Source organism: Notamacropus eugenii, chromosome 1, assembly GCF_028372415.1.
Source record: "Notamacropus eugenii isolate mMacEug1 chromosome 1, mMacEug1.pri_v2, whole genome shotgun sequence".
In the NCBI taxonomy this organism is placed as follows: Eukaryota; Metazoa; Chordata; class Mammalia; order Diprotodontia; family Macropodidae; genus Notamacropus; species Notamacropus eugenii.
Genome location: NC_092872.1, coordinates 288045624 through 288063370, shown reverse-complemented (window position 1 = coordinate 288063370; position 17747 = coordinate 288045624).

Below are 17747 nucleotides of genomic sequence, written 5' to 3'. Positions count from 1 at the left end.
CTGGGGTGGGGTGTCTCTCTCACATAGGTCCCACAGGATTTTTCCACTGACCTTCCAATTTTTCCCTCGATGTTTTGGGGTGGTGAAGTCTGGAATCCACCACAGGTACCAGAAATTCAGTCTCCCTGAGGCCTACTCATGTGCCATCTGTCCAGGTAGGGTCCATGCTGGACCACGCCCTACTTCCACTGCAGTGTGATAGACCCTTTCTGTATACCTTCCATGCTGTTCTAGGCTGGAGATTTGCTTCACTCCATCATTCTGTGGGATCTGCTGCTCTAGAATTTGTTTAGAGTCATTTCTTACAGGTATTTGGCTAGGCTTGGGGGGAGACCTCTAGCAAGTCTGTGCTTTTACTCTGTCATCTTAGCTCAGCCTTCCACCCCAAACTTTTGATAAGGAATCAACCCACCATTCAACAGTCCTTTCTTTCACTCTCTCATCTTTATGGGGCTAACAGTCAATATTAGTCTATCAATAGACTATCCTTTCCTTGCTACATGGCCACCCTCATTTCATTTTCCTATCCTCCGTTTCCTGAATGATTTCTTCAAATCCCCTTCTTCATAAAGGTTATCATTAGTTGAATGCTGCAGTCTCCACAAACCCACCACTGCCTTTGGGGTAAAAAAAAACAATTTTAGTTCTTCAGAAATGGAGGTATTCTGTGGTTCCCAGACACAGATCATCACTAAAATAATGCTAGTGCTCAGAAGTTAGATTTGAATTTCAGGAATAATTTTTTAAGTCACTGAATGTGTTGCAAAATTCACCAAATGTGGCCTTTTACATCATAATGGATTTAATTCATAACCCAGTTACCATATCTATCTAAGAAATGTGCATTCATAGAGACATTCAGTAGACTGCCAATCCACTGTACAGTGGAAAATAAACTGCTTAACTTTGTTGTTTTCCTACATGAATAACTAAACCCATCTTATTTTGAGTGGCAATGGTTTTCATGGACGGGGTTCTTTAACATTCTATGATTTGAGGTAAACAGCATGATACCATGTACAAAAAGATACATCTGGAGAAACTCGCCATATAAAAGGAAATCTTCCATATTTTTTTTTCCTGAACAACCACCAGGATCACAGTAAGAAAAGAGCTGCCTATTCAATCCCTGGCTTTTTTATTGGCATCTGGGAATTGTTGAATTTTTCCATGTGGTTGTATCAATAAATTGTTTATGATCTAAATGTATTTGTGGAAAATACATCATTAAATAATATCTTGTAAGTTTATATTTGCTTTTAACGAGTCAACTGTTTGCTTGCTTTTTCACTCATCCGCTCATTTATTCATTTATTTTACCACTTTTTACAAAGTCAACTATTTCTTTTTATTCATTCATCCATTTATCCATCAACTTGTTTGATTATTTATTTGTACATTGTATATTTATTTATGTGTTCATTTTTTTTTTTACTGATTGCTCATATATTCAGTTTATTCTTCCCCTGAACTATTCAAGAGATCTCTGACCTCATTGATCACAAATAATGCATGCCTGCCACCCTGTGTAAGGAAACTTTGAAAAATTTAACATATTTTACATCTTTTGTCATGCTATAGAAAATGCTTTGAGGAATTCATTCTTTCTCCTCATACCTATGTCAAAAATTTATTGATAAATAAAAAATAGTGCCTGAAAATGGTTTATAGAAGAAAAATCTGCATATGTTTGGAGGCTATTAATACTCTCACCACTGTTTCTTTTTGGTTAACAGCACATAATGTTATGGTGGGCATGAATAGCCCCCCAAAGAGGGGGAGGAAGGTGAAAAAATCTAAGACGTATGAAAGTGATTGTAGAAAACTTAAAACAAGTAAAATAATTTAAAATAAAAAAATGAATAGCCCACAATACTTTGTTAATGGAAAATGACCAAGACAAAATGGAAATATATCATTAGGGAGATATTTGACTGGAAAAAACAAGGATATTTAATTGAGTATAAAGATTAAGACATGGCTGAAGGACAGTATATATGCTCTACATCAAAAGATGGGAAGGAATATAGTTGCATATTAAGTGACTGAATGGAATCCCTGTAGAAGATGTGAGAATGTGAACATTTCTCACACAACCAAAAGAGGTTAATAGGTTAAGATCTGTACTATTGGAGGCAAAACCAACACTGATGTGATAACGGATCCATTACAGTATCAATACATTGAAAGAGAAGAAAAAATTGCAGCCTGGAAGTGACAAGTCATGTCACTTCATCTCCCTCAGATTCACTTTTTTCTCACTTGTAAAATTGGGAATATCATACTTTGCAAAAATACCAATCACAGTGTTGTGGTGAGGATCAGGTGAGAAAACAAATCTATAGTGAAAGAGCTTTTCAGCCTTGAAAAGTTTTTATGATTGAATTCAATGTGCTATTATTATAACAATAATTGATGTAGTTGTATTATGATTCTGTTAACCAATGGCTCTTTTAAATTTTCCCTTCTCCCTCTCCCTTTCCCCTTCTTAACACCTAATTCCACAAAGGACCCACTTTTGGGTATTATTTGGAATTATCACCTACCATCAGGAAGCTAGCCAGTTGGAGGACTGCATGCTGGCATCCAAGGTAGTTTTTTTTTTTTTCTCAAGAATGAGAGAAACAAAATCTGAAAGGAATGCAGATTTGACTAAGCCTATTTGTTTTTATGCCTCAAGGCCACATTCTATAAAGCAAGAAAGGCTTTCAAAAAGATCAAAATAATGATATGGCATAAATAATATGCCTAATTATGTTGGAAAAAATTAGAATACAGCTTTGAGATAGGGTCACTTTGTGGTAATTGAAAAGGGGCATAACTGAGTACTGAACAATTCCAGAGAGAATCACTTCTCATATTAGCTTCACTGTGTGTAATCAGGAGGCTTATTTATTTTATTTTCTTCCTTCCTGGGTGGCATTTTCAAGCTGTCATACTGATTGTAACCATAGCTTTGCTCTAGTGTCCTATTCCGCTGGACTGACTCTTCAGGGTTAACCAGATGATAATTGAAGTAGTCAATTTGGGCTTTGGGCCAAAAGAATTGTGGGGCTTAAAAAATACAATTACAACCTTATAAATTTGAGTTTGTAAATTTATTTTGAAAGTATAACATGTAGTCTCTATGCCTAGACACAAATTCAGAGGAAATAGTTTGGGGACATCTTCGTGAGTTTTAAGGCACTGCATTTAATGATGTGTAGCATCAGACAAATGTAGGAGTTTCCATTTGAGGCTAGATGAGGAGGGGTTTTTAGGAAGAAAAAGCGCATCCTACTCTGGCCCTGCCAGGTTACATATGGAGAGTTGGGTTAAGTTCCAAGCTCCATGTTTTCAGAAAAAGCTAAAAGACATTCCGTTCTGGGGAAGAAGGTTTGAATCGATTTGTAGAAGAAGCAAAGTGACTGATTTATGCTCCCATGTGAGGAAACGTTGACTAAAAATTCAAGTCATACATAAATGAATTAAAAAAATAGAATTTCTGACTTTGAAAGAAGCTCAGTAGCTATCTTTTCCAACCCAAATCTGAAATGATACTTAACTCTACAATATCCTCACCAAGTGAAGATCTCCAAGAGAGGGATCCCCATTACCTCCAGAGGCAACCCATTGCACTTGGGGTACTTGCAAACAATGGCTGGCCTCTAGAGATAGGAGGCATTCTTTCTCAGGAAGCTTAAAGTAAAGTCAGAAAGATGACTAGTCAGTTCCATTAGAGAAGGGATGCTTGTTCACATTTGGATTACGGTAAATGAATTCTGAAATCCTTCCAGGTCTTAGGTACTGTAGTTACTCTGTGAAAGAGAGAAAGAAGGAAAATGCCCTTTTTTCCCTTTCCCTACCCCTCAATATTTTTCCTTGCCGCCACCAAATTCTGCCTTTTTGTTTATATCCCTCTCTCAAATTGCCCAGCCACAAAAGTACACAAATTTCCTTGGTTGACTTTCCTTCATTGAATGACATCATCAAAAGTAGCTGCTTTCAGCTCATCAACATTTCACCTCTGTTTCATTCATGATGAGATCTTAGGATAGGTTTCCATGATTAACTCCTTGTGCTAATTCAAAAACTGCTAGACAGATCTACTCTACTCAGTTTTCCTCCCCTAATCCAACACCACCTTCTGCAAACAATTGTACTTAGGCATAAATCTGTCATATGATCCACCTTAATTTTTTACCTTCAGTGGCTTCAACTATCTCTATCAATTTACATAATAACAACACTGTAAAGACAAACAACTCTGAAAGTTGTAAGAACTCTGATCAATGTAATGATCATCCATGATTCCAGAGATCTAAGATAAAGCAGTAAGTGACCAAAACATGACTGACTCAGAGGGCAGAATGAGACAGTATTGTCTTAAATATAGCTAATGAATGAATATGTTTTGCTTGATTATGAATATTTGGCACAAGGATATTTTTCTTTCAATGGGGTGTGTAGTGAAGGAAAATATAGAAATCTGTTAATTTAAAAAAATAAAATTTATTTGGAAATAAGAATTAGGCTGTATTTCCATTTTTCCACTCTCTCATTCCATCTGCCATCTTCATATTGTGTGTACATGACATATCCTTCCCTCTCTCACTCCATTAGATTCTTTAGGGGCTGAAAGTGTTTGTTTTATTATATTTTTTTCTCTTTGTTTACTGAATAGGCTTAACAAAGCATGGCAGAATCACAGAATCACAGGAATGGAAGGGGAATGATCATAGAAGGACAGAGAACAAAGAAAGATTCCATGTGTTTTGACATTACCTAATCAATAATCACTGTGTCCCCAATGAAACTAAAAAGTGAGCATCTATTCTTTACATGGAGATTTCTAGTGAGGAACAGCTCAGTATCTCACAAAGTAGCACATTCCACTGTCAAGTAACTCTGACTATCAGCAAGGTGCCCCCATTCCTCTCAGTTCTGCCTTCTATTGTCCAGGAGAATGAAGTTAGCCCTCCTCTCCAGGTCACAGGCCTTCAAATACTTGAAGATGGTACTCATAGCACTTTAAGGCTGCTCTTCCCTATTTTGAGTTCTCAGTGCCTTCTAGTGATTCCTACATCTTCCAGTTCCCTCTGCTGTGATTTTAGCTTTGGATACTTTCCAGCTTTGCTGAGTTGCAGACAGGAATCTAGAAGATTGAGTAAAGAGGAAGAATCAACTGCCCTTCTGGATGCTGAGTCTTTCATTAGCGTTATCTGATACCACATTACCCCTTTGGACGGTCATATTCCACTGCAACCAAATCAGGTGCAAGCATTCCAGGAAACACCATTTCTTCCAGTTGCTGGTCATCTGGCTCACCACTGATAAAATACTTTATATGTATTCAGAGGAGGATGATATATTCTGGTATTAGACCTCCATCATGGATTTAGAAACCTATGTAAAGTCATTGTATTTATCTGGAATGAATTTTGAATACATTTATTGTGTCTTTTGTCACATATCTGAGTAGTTTATGAGGATCCCCAGAGTTGTCTCTCTAGAGATAGAGAAATAATGAATGAAACAACTACAGTGGTTGTCTGAAGATGCACATGTCACAAGATTACTCTGGCTCCCCATCCCAGAGCAAGAGAGGCTCCATCTCCCCTCAGGATTCCAGGCTATGATCCAAAGGTGACATCTTACTTAATGCTTTCACCTCAAGGTCCCCCAACTTTATTGTTCCATCTGTTAGGCACCAGTGAAAAGCACCTCAGCTTCAAGTAACAGCATAGCATTGTGTAACTATTATAAAGGAATATTGACTTTAAACATTAAGCACAACATGTATATACGCATTTTCTCTATTACCATTTGGACACAGGGCATATTCTCTCCTTTTCCACTTTGGTCTCTTGGGTAGTAGATTCCAAACTTAGCTCAGTTCCAACTTAGCACTGGTCCCACCAGGTTTATGGCTAGATAAAGCATGACTGCTGTGTGGGTCTTTCTACTTGCCTGGTTTTGAAAATCTCTCCCCTAAATCAGTTGTTCTTTGTTCTTGGGGAGATGGGGGTGGGTAGTTGTTGAGGCTGCACAAAGCTTCTGACCAAGTTCGGAGAAGTTATTTCTTGTACATAGTGTGTAAAAGAAGGAATACAAAGGAATGGAAACAAGGCACATTTCTCAGGGCCATGTGGCTGGAGAAACCAAAAGCCTTTTCCCTTAGAAAACAGTTTCTCACTGGACACCACAAGCAAAAGTTACTGATTTCCTTCATGGGCATGAGACAAAGAGGAAACAGCAGAGTAGACAAGCCTTCTGGAGTGCCCCTGCTGCCCATCAAGGAGCTTATGGTTCAGAACGCAGTTGGCTAGCCAGAACCAGCTACATGACATCCATATGTGCTCCACAGTCTCTCCAAGGCTATACCTTTGCACATCCTCATAAGCAAGCTCCCTAGCATCCTTCACATGGAGAGGTTGCAACTACTGAGGCAGCTGATGGGGTCTGTACATGCTCCATATCACCTTGCAGACATATTACACATTCAATATTTGGTCTGTAGATTCTTCCATCTCTTTGCAATGAGGGAAGACAAATATTTTCTTTTCTACTTTCTGAGATTTCCATTGTGCCTTCAGTTACTTGGGATTCAGCTTCTTTCCAGTGAACTGCACTTTTATAGTGCTGTAGTTGTAATGCGCATTTTTCTTTTGGTTGGATTTATTTTGTTTTGATTCATTCATTTATGCATGCATTCATTCACTCAATGAACATTTTTTTAAATACCTGCTATGTGTCAGGCAGTATGCAAAGCACTGGAGATACAAAAAGAATTAAACGACCGTCTCTGATCTCAAGGAGTTTTTAATCTAATGGTGGAGATGATATGCAAACAATGTATGTATGTATGTATGTATGTATGTATGTATGTATGTATGTATATGTGTGTATGTATATAGCAAGCTCCATACAAAGTAAACAGGAAATAATTTAAAAGGAAAGACACCAGAATTAAGTGGGGTTGAGGAAAGCTTTCATTGAGATGTGGGATTTTAATTTCAACAGATCTTGCCACAGTTCTGAATTCTTCTTATTCATTATTTCATGCCTCACAAAAATAGCCCATTCTATCAAGGTACCATAAGATTGGAGCTATTTCCCAAGAAACTGGCCTCACTCTATTTTCACTTCTTTGGTATCACAAAGAGCATTCTTACTGATGGTGTGGTTCATATTGGATTTTTATTTCTGTCTCTACCTTCCCTGGGTTACATACACAATGGAGTTAAAGGATCTACTAAAGGGTCTATTACAAAGGTTAAATGGTCTATACAGAGCGTGAAAAGTTTAATCCCTTTTCTCACATAATTCCAACGCAGAATCTCAAATGTTTAGATCATTTCACAGTTCCAATCACAGTGTTCCAGCATGTCTTTCTTAGTATATTTATCACCTCTCAAATTGAATATCTACATATCTATATCTGTGATGTGTGTGTATGTGTGTGTGTGTATGTGTGTATATTTGAAATTTACTAAATATCAGGTAAGAGGAGATTGTATGCACTGTGGAACATTAGAAGATTCTATAAGATTCCATTCATCTCTTATATGGTTATTTTTGTTTTAAAAATACAATAAGTTAAATATGTAAATTTCAAAGCAGTCCTTTTTGTCAGTGATTCCTTATGGCCTGCCTTCTTATCTCTCATCATTTTCTTGGCATTTTTTGAGGGAGAATCCAAACCCTGGAGTATCTATCCTACCCACTGGAAAACTAAAAAAAGAAAAAAATGAAACAAATGTGCATAATCAAAAGACAAATTCCCACAATGGCACATTCATCCAATATCTTGAGTCCAGGGACTCTGTGTAAGAAGGTTTGTGGTATGTACAATCAGTGCTAATGATATTCTTCTGGTGTCATAATTGGAAAATGCATCAGTAAGTGTTCTTAAGTCTTTCCAAGATATTTCCAGTATCATTAATATTGTGTTAGTATCAGTTGTTCTGGTTCTGCTCACTTCCCTCTTCATCAGTTCACAGAATTTTTTCAAGTTTTCTTTATAACTGTCCCTTACATCATTTCATAGAGCACATCAGTATTCCATGACATTAATACAGGTTTACTTGGGCTTTCATTACCAAAACAATGGGAACCTCCTTTTGTATTATTAAAGTTTTTAATGGAATTAATGTATTTTTATTGTAATGGGAAAAATCTTTCCAATTCATTGATAGGCATATGTGACCTGCTTAAGTCACATGGAAGCCTAAGTCACATGAGTTTGAGTCACGTGAGTTTGAATCACATGAAGATTGTGGTGGGAGCGACTTGCTGAACTGGCAGAACAGGAAGGGCTGGAAAAGGAAGGGGTAGAACAGGAAGAGGAGGACAGGAAGAGGTGGAGCTGGAATAGAACCAAGAGGAAGTTGATCAGACTAGTCAGAGCTGAGAAGAACAGGGGAAGCAGGAAGCTGGCTATGAGTGAGAGAAGGGCATTTTGCTTAGGGGAGTCTGTTTGTGGGAAGGCCTGATAACGTGTATAGACTTCTTGGTTACTGTGATGGATTTCTTTTTTGCTATGATGGATTTGGTTTTCTGGTGTTTGAATAAATATTTTGGTTATCTCTTCCATGTTGAGAGTCTGTTATATTTTGCCATTCAGATTTATGCTAGCATATTCATAGCCTCATTAGGCACTGTGAATATTGCATCTGTGCTATACCTTTGTTTCCAGTTGTTGTTGTTGCTGTTGTTTGTCAATGCTATATGTGTGTGTGTGTATGTACATATGTATGTGTGTGTATACATATACACACACATAATACATATATGTATTACACAAAACAGTATATGATAGATATAATACAATATGATACTAGGCAATATGATAATGATATGATATAACACAAATATCACTGCTAGCACAGTTGTTGGGTGTTGGGTTCTACTTTCTTGGATTCTCAGAATCACTCTCCTAAAGCAATCATTTCTTGTTCCTGGGGAGATGGTGGTGGGTGGGGCATTCTGTCTCCACAGCAATCCTGACCAAGGTTGGAGAAGCTTCTTCTTGACATAGGATGATTGCGTGTGTGTATGTGTTTGTATGTGTGTTTACAGCTTTCTTTTGTTTTCTTTTCTTTTCTTTTTGAGGTATTGACCTAGCTATGGTATTTCTGGATCTAAGGGTATGCAGAATTTTATTACCTTTGGAGCTTAGTTCCAAATTGCTTTCCGGGATGACTGGACCCATTCCCAGCTTAATCAACAGTGAATCAGTATGATTTTTATTTTGCCCAGTTCCTCCAATCTTTATCATTTATATTTTGTGTAATATTTGCCAATCTAATAGGTGTGAATTAGTACCTCAAATTGTTGTAATTTGCATTTTTAATTATTAGTGATTTTAATAATGTCATCAAAATTATTCATTTTACCTTTTTGCAATTCTTTATTTTATCATAAACTCTTCCCCTACCCTTAAATCAGTCACTAAGCATTTATTAAACTCAAGGTACAAGACACTGTGCTAAGTCAGCTTTGGGGATATGAAGAAAGGCAAACACAAAATCTGTCCTTAAGGAACTTCCAGTATAATGTGAGAGAAAAGATTCTGCACAAACGAGACAGAGACAGGAGAAACTAGATATAATCACAGATGGAAAGCCCTGGCCCCATAGATCCCCAAGGTCATTGTTTTCATGGTCTTCTCGTTTGTTTATTACATCATGCTTTTGGTCTATGTCACCAATCCATTTAGAAGGTTTTTTTTTTTTTTTTTTGTCTACAGTGGGAGGTATTTTGATCCATATCTAGTTTCTGCAAGATTTCATTCTTCTTTTCTCAAAAGTGATTTTTTTTTTTGTTTTTAATGATAATTTTGCATGCAGTAGCTGGTTTGGCAGCTTTATCAAACACCAGGTTGCTCTGTTTGTTTCCTTCTATATGATGTGCACCTAATCTACTGCATCAATTGACCCATCTATCTTCCAGCCATCACCTAAATGCTTTGATGATTAATTCTTTGTGGTATAGTTTGAAATCTGGCTGCCCCCTTCCTTCCCATACATTTTCATTATGACCGCTAAGATTCTTTACCTTTTGTCTTCTGGATGAATTTATTTGTTTCTAATACTAAAAATAACCATTTGATAGTGTGAAAGATTTGACATTGAATAAGTAAATGAACATAGATCATATTTTCATTTTTATTATATTAGATTAGTCCACCTATGTATAATGACTGTCTCTGAAATTATTAAGATCTTTCTTAATTATTGTAAAGATTACTGTGTAGTTCTATGCCTACGCTTCTTACACGTATATAGTCATATATACTCTTTTCGAATGTCTTCTTACTTAGTGCATATTTTACCTCCCTATTAATGTTTTGTTTTCTGACCTTTTTCATCAAAAGATGATTCTAGAAGAGAAAAGAATTGGAAGAGAATAAATTGATTTTACTTTTGGAATCTCCTTATTATCAACTATTATAATTACATTCTCTCTAATAGCAACCCTATCTCTTCTTTCATTCTCATCCTTCCTCCAATATAGAAAACAATAGCAAGCACAAAGTGCATTGGACTCTTCCTATCTTCACCAGTTTCATAAATACTGAGGTTTCACATTCTTTACACTGCTCTCACAGGACTTTGCCACAGCTTTCGAGCCTTCTTCACTACCTGCAATTTCATTCACCTCACATTCAAAAAGCTAAATTGTATTATGAGTTCCCTATGCTTCCACAGCACTCTTTCTCTATATATATATACCTCCTCTGTTCCACAGAGAATAGTCTCTATGTCTTCAAAATTTCATTCATGACAATTTCCCACTCATCCTAGACTGATTTGTCCATAAAACTTTAGTCCACCAGATCCTACCTGCCCCTTCCTCAAACCCTGAGAAATCTGCTGTCTTAAAACTGAATTCACATCAGTCTCTACCCTTAGATTTCCTCTTCTTCTCTGTAACAAATGCTAAGATAAAGTATATGCTTCACCACTAGGTTTCAATGATTAGAAATCATTTTAGAAATTGTCCCTTGAATGTAGTAGTAGTAGTAGGAACAGCAGCAGCAGTAATAATTGTAGTAGTAGTAGCAGAGTAGTAAAATAGCTACCATTTACATAGCACTTCAAAGCTTTCGAAGAATTTTATGTATATATATTAACTAATTTGATGTAAAAACTTAGGAGATTGGTGTTATTATTATCCCAGTTTCACAGATGATGAATTATAGGCCAAGAGAGTGAGGGGACTTCCCCAGGAGTCACACAGCTGGTAAAAAAAATGTGGGAACAGACCCTAGATCTTACTGACTCTATGTCCATAAGTGTATACCAACTCCCTTTCAAGTAGCAAGAAGCTTTAAGATATATTTTATTGAATGGAATTCAAATAAATTAAAACTATTCCATTAGGAATGTAATTTTGTAAATTCTATAACCTTTTCATTACCATTAACCATTTCAGATGTACTTCTTGAGTAATATAAACTCATATCTTTTATTTTAATTGAACCTCCCAGCTGAGATCTTGAAGTAAAGTTGATTTCTCATGTTGACCTAATCAGGAGTATATGCTTCTTTTCTCTCTTCTGGTATGTGTACATGAACTTTCCATCCTCACTTTTTATAAATTCATATCAGTGATCTGTAGGGATGGATAGGGACAGAACATGGCAGCCTCTCCAACAGAGAAATTGGTGCCCCAACTCATCATTTCCCAGGTGAGTTTTTGTCTGGTGTGATAAGCAGGACTTTCATTTTGTGAGCCAACATGTGCATTGGTGAGAATATATCAATTCTTGTTCTGGGGAAATTGTGACTTCCCTTGTTGCAGTTCAGTTTATTCTGTAAAATTTCCTGAGAACTTAGTAGCAGAACTAAAATGATGAACATTTTTGTGCTTTAGTAATGATCACTGGTTTGACTGTAAGCAGAACTTGGGATCATAGAAAACCCTCTTGGATGACCCAATGACTCCCTTTGGCCTTGAGGATTTGATTTTAAAAGTGTTTTGTGGCACCCCACATAGATTATTGCCAACACACACTCCCCAGTAGAGGGAAAACTCTCACTTGCTTTCATTGATTTCAATTCCAACAATCAGGAGGGAAGAAATGTCCCTGGAATAGATACAGTGACAAGTGACTCAATGGCAGGATTTCACTTGAAACTACACTAATAATGATTTTAGTAGACAAGTAGAATGTGCTAGATACTCAAGACACAGTAGGCAATGAATGTAGCAATCTACTGTTTGATAAACCCAAGGACCCCAGCTTCTGGGATGTGAACTCACTGTTTAACAAAAATTGCTGACAAAACTGGATAACAGTGTGACTGAAACTAGACATAGACCAACGCCTGACACCATACACAAGAATAAAGTCCAAATGGGTACACGATCTAGGTACCCTTTGACCCAGTAATCACTTCTAGGACTATATCCCCAAGAGATCATAAAAATGGGAAAGGGTCCCACATGTACAAAAATATTTGTAGCAGCACTCCTTGTGGTGCCCAGAAACTGGAAATCAAAGGGATGCTTATCTTATATGATCTGATGCTGAGTGAAAGGAGCAGAACCAGAAGAACTTTGTACACAGCACAGTGTGCAAGGAATTTTTTTGGTAGACTTAGTACTTCACTGCAATGTAAGGACTTAAATAATTCCCAGTGGTCTCTTAAGGTAAAATGTCTTCCACATAGAGAGAAAGAACTATGGAATTTGATCTCAGAATGAAGTAGATTGTTTTCTGTTGCATTACATTTTGATTTGTTTTATGATTTCTCTCATTCATTTTATTTCTTCTATGCAACATGACTAAGGAGAAAATGTATTAATAGGAATGTATGTGTAGAACCTGTATAAAACTGTATGCCATGTCAGGGAGGGCATGGGGAGGTAGGGGAAAAGGAGTGGAGGGAGGAGGAAAATCTAAGATATATGGGAGTGATTGTGGAACACTGAAAACAAATAAAATAATATTTTAAAAAATAAAATGAAGATGAGTATACTGGGAATCAGGGCAATTGTCCACAATACAGAACAATGAGTTTAAACTTGAATCCTAGCAAAATGGTCTAAAGCATTATTAAGTGTTTGGTCTGAGAATACTCAGAATGAGAAACTGTAACCATTAATGGCCTGAACCAGCATGACTTCATTAAGAATATAGGTCATGCCAAGGAATACTTTACCTATCAGATCCATGGATAAGAGAAGAATTTAGGACCAAACAAGACAAAGAGGGAACTAGGAAATATAAAATGAATAATTTAAAGTATATTAGAGTTTTTAAAAGGTTTTGCACAAACAAAACCAATGCAACCAAGATTAGAAAGTAAAAAATTGAAAAGAAAAATTACAGCAAGTGTTTCTGACAAATTCCTCCTTTCTAAAACATATAGAGAACACAGTCAAATTTATAATAATACAGATCATTAACCAACTGATAAATGGTAAAAACCAGTAATTGAACAGGCAATTTTCAGAAAAAGGAATCAAAGCTATCTATCATATGAAAAATGCTCTAGATAATTATTGATTAGAAAAATGCAAATTAAACTACTCTGAGGTACCATCTCACACCTATCCAATTGCCTAACATGACAGAACATGAAAATAATAAATGTTGGAAGAGATGTGGGGAAATTGGGACACTAATGCTCATAATACTAATGTTAGTAGAATTGTGACCTGATTTAACCATTCTAGAGAGTAATTTAGAACTAGAACCAAAGGACTATAAACAATGTATGCTCTTTGATCCAGCAGTGAAACAGGGCTGCGTACTTGCTCCAATGCTTTTTAGCATGATACTTTCATCTGTGTTGTCAAATGCCTTTAATGAGGATGAACACGACATCAAGGTCATCTATTGTACTGATGGTAAGTTCTTCAATTTGAAAAGGCTGCAAGCCAAGACCAAAGTGCAGGGTGCATGATTTTCTTTTTACAGATGATTTTGCACTCAATGCAGCCTCGGAAGCTGAGATTCAATAAAACATGGATCAATTCTCTTCTGCCTGTGCTAATTTTGGCCTAATAATTAACACCAAGAAAACACAGGTGCTCCATCAGCCACCACTACATCTTTCATACATTGAACCATCAGTTATAACAAATGGAGAAGTTTTGAATGCTGTGGATAAGTTCACTTATCTTGGTAGTGTACTTTCCAGGGATGTACACATTGATAATGAGGTTGATGCACACATTGCCAGAGCTAGCTCAGTGTTTGGGAAGCTCTGAAGACAAGTTTGGGAGAGAAGAATTATTAGACTGACTACCAAACTGAAAGTCTGCAGAGCCATTGTGCAGATCTCATTGTTGTATGCCTGTGAAACATGGACAGTCTGCCAGGGGCATGCCAGGAAAATGAATCACTTCCAATTGAACTGTCTTAGGAAGATTATGAGGATAACCTGGCAAGATAATGTAGCAGACACTGAGGTCCTTGCTGGAACTAAATTGCCAAGCATTCAAACTATGCTCTAGAGAGTACAACTCAGATGAGCTGCCCCCTTTGTTCGAATGCAAAATGTATGCTTACCACAAAGAATATTTTATAGAGAACTAACATGGGACAGGCGATCACATGGTGGTCATATGAAGTGATACAAGGACACTCTTTAAAGTCTCTCTCAAGAACTTTGGATTTGATTGTGCAACATAGGAGACATTGATACAGAACAGCTCAACATGGTGTGCCCATATCAGAAAGGGTGCTGTACACCATAAACAAAGCAGAATTGAGACACACAAAGTAAACATGGGATGCACAGATTTGGAGTATCCACCCCAAATATTCACACAGACTGTCTGTGCCCAACCTGTGGTAGAGCATTCTGAACTCATATTGCTCTGATCAGCCACAGCCAGACAAACTGAAATTTCACTTTATCATGGTAATGTAAGTTTGGTCCTCTTCAAGAACAAAAGACAACAACCAACCAACCAACCAACTACTACTAGATAGTAGCATATATCTGAAAGACATCTTAAAAAATGAAAATGGACCTATTTGTATTTATACCAGCTTTTTTATGGTGTCAAAGAATTGAAAATTAAGGTGATGCTCATTGATTAGGCAATGGCTGGACAAATTGTGGTATATAATTGTAATGGGATATTACTGTCCTATAAGAAATGGTGATCAGGATGACTTCAGAAAAATAAATATAAGAAGATTTAAATTAACTGATGCAAAGCAAGGTAAGGAGAAACAGAAAACAGTATACAGTTACAGGAATTTTTCACATTAAACAACTGTGAATGATTAACTATTTTTAGCAATATAATGATCCAAGACAATACCAAAGGGTTCATAGTGAAAAATGCTATCCACCTTCAGAGAAAGAACTGAAGAAGTTTGTATGCAAACAAAAGCATACTATTTTTTCAGTTTCTTTCTTTTTTAATTCATTTTGTTCCACCAAATAACTCATATGGAGATACATTTTACATGATTCTACATATAAAAACTGTGTCAGAGTACTCACTATCTCAAGAGGAGGGAAAGGGGAGGGGGGAATTTGGAGCTCAATATTTTTAAAGATTGTTAAAAACTCTTTACATGTAATTGGGAAAACAAAATATAATCTAAAAAATAATATATCATAAAAGACAAAGCTCATTTTCCTCTAATGTCAAGGTCACTAGTTCTACTCTAAATATCTGTCATCGATGAAAGGACACCATATTTCCTCAAATATCAAGGCAATGGAATGAAAGAGTTGTGAGGGCATACTAGTCTGGAAATATTAGCAGTGTGGTTCTGGAGATGTGATCCAAATCAATGCCTCGAGAACCAACCTTGCTGAATTCTGAGACATACACCATCAGTTAGGCTGCAGGGGTGTGGATTTCTCAACTGTGAATTCTTCAAAGACTGGTTATCCATGTCTGTGTTAATAGAGCACTTATACTAATGAAATCATGGATAACATAATATCATGTATCAGTACTAGGCTAGGAAATATTAAAAAAGGAGTTGTCCTAAATTTCAGCAAGAGATCTGAGAAAGTTTCTCACATTATCTTTGTGGACACCATGCAAAGATGTGGGGTAAAGGTTAGAACACTTACTCAATACTCAATAGTAAATCAATATTAATTAAGTGTCTGAGAGACAGGAGAAGTTTGATGGCACATTGAATAGGATTCCCAGCCCTGGAGTCAAGAAAACTCAGCTTCCTGAGTTTAAATCTAGCTTCAGACATTTACTAGCTGTGTTATCCTGGGCAACATTTATCCCTGCCTGCTCCAGTTTCTTCATCTATAAAATGAGAAAGAAATGACAAACTATCTCAGTGTCTTTGCAAAGAAAACCCCAAATGGGATCATGAAGGGGCAGACATGGTTGAAAACAGCAATCAACAAATATACAAGGAATTGTGCTAAGCCCTAGAAATAAAAATTCAAAGTGGGAAGGGAGCAGAGAGTCTGCTCTTAAGGACCTTACAATTTAGTGGGGGAAAATCATAGCAAAGTAATATTCCATGACAATCACATACCACAACTTGTTCAGCCATGTCCCAAATGGTGGGCATCCCTGGAATTTCCTGCTTTTTTGCCACCAAAAAGTTACTAAAATATTGTCAAACATATAGGTTCTTTTCTTTTCCCCTAATAATCTTTAAATTATTTTACTAGTGATACTCCTGGACTGAAGGGTAGTTCAATAACTCTTTGGGCATAATTCCAGATTATTCCCCAAAATGGTTGGATTCATTCACAGCTCCACCAACAATGAATGTGCTTGTATTTTTCCACATCCTTTCCAACATTTGATGCTTTCCCATTCAATCATTTTACACAATGCAATAAATTTAAAATGATATCTCAAGATTGTTTGAATTTCTGTTTCACTACTCAATAACAATTTGCAGCATTTTCTATGACTATAAATTGTTTCAGTTTCTTCATGAGAAAACTAGGGAATGGTGGAGAAGTTGAAGAAGTTGAAAATGAGAGAGAGAGAGAGAGAAAGAGAGAGAGAGACAGAGAGACAGAGAGAGAGAGAGAGAGAGCGAGGGAAGGAGGGAGGGAGGGAGGGAGAGAGAGAGAGAAAGAGAGAGAGAGACTCAAGAAAACACCTTCTGGATGGATTGAATGACTTGACCTGACCTGATGATCCAAAGAATGGTCACAAAGAAGCCAAACTCAGTTTCCTGAGAAGAACATCTCTACCCATACCCCTTGTAGAATTGAATCTCCTTGAGGGAAGGGTGAAGATTCTTCTGCTTCTGCATTCCTAGCATATAGCAAAGTGGCTTATATATATTGGGCTCCAATAAATGTTTATTGAGTTGAATTGAATTGAATTTTGAGGGAAATCTTTAGCAGAGTGACCCAGGAATCCTTTAGCCCAACGAAAATGAACAAGTTTAAGTGATTCGTATGAAGACAACTATAGCCTGCTTATCACATGTGTAGGCACCACACAGCTAAGAGAAGAGCTGGTATGATGAAAGATAGAGTTCAGACCTTCAGAGGCTGAAACAAAGGGCTGAAATTAAGAAAACTGTGACCTCAGAGATGCAGAAGTCACAATTCCAATCACAACCCATTCATGCTTACCGATTTGGGAAAATTCTTATCCAGAACCTCTGATAAGATTTTTATACTGAGCGCATCCAACCTGCTGGAGCGCATTCAACCTTACTGACAATCTCCTTACATCTCATCACAGGGTGCCAGTGAGACACTGGCTGTTCACTGGTCACTACTCACCTTCATCATGTGACCAGCTCATCTTCCTTTCATGCCAATTACATGTTGAATCCCTTTACT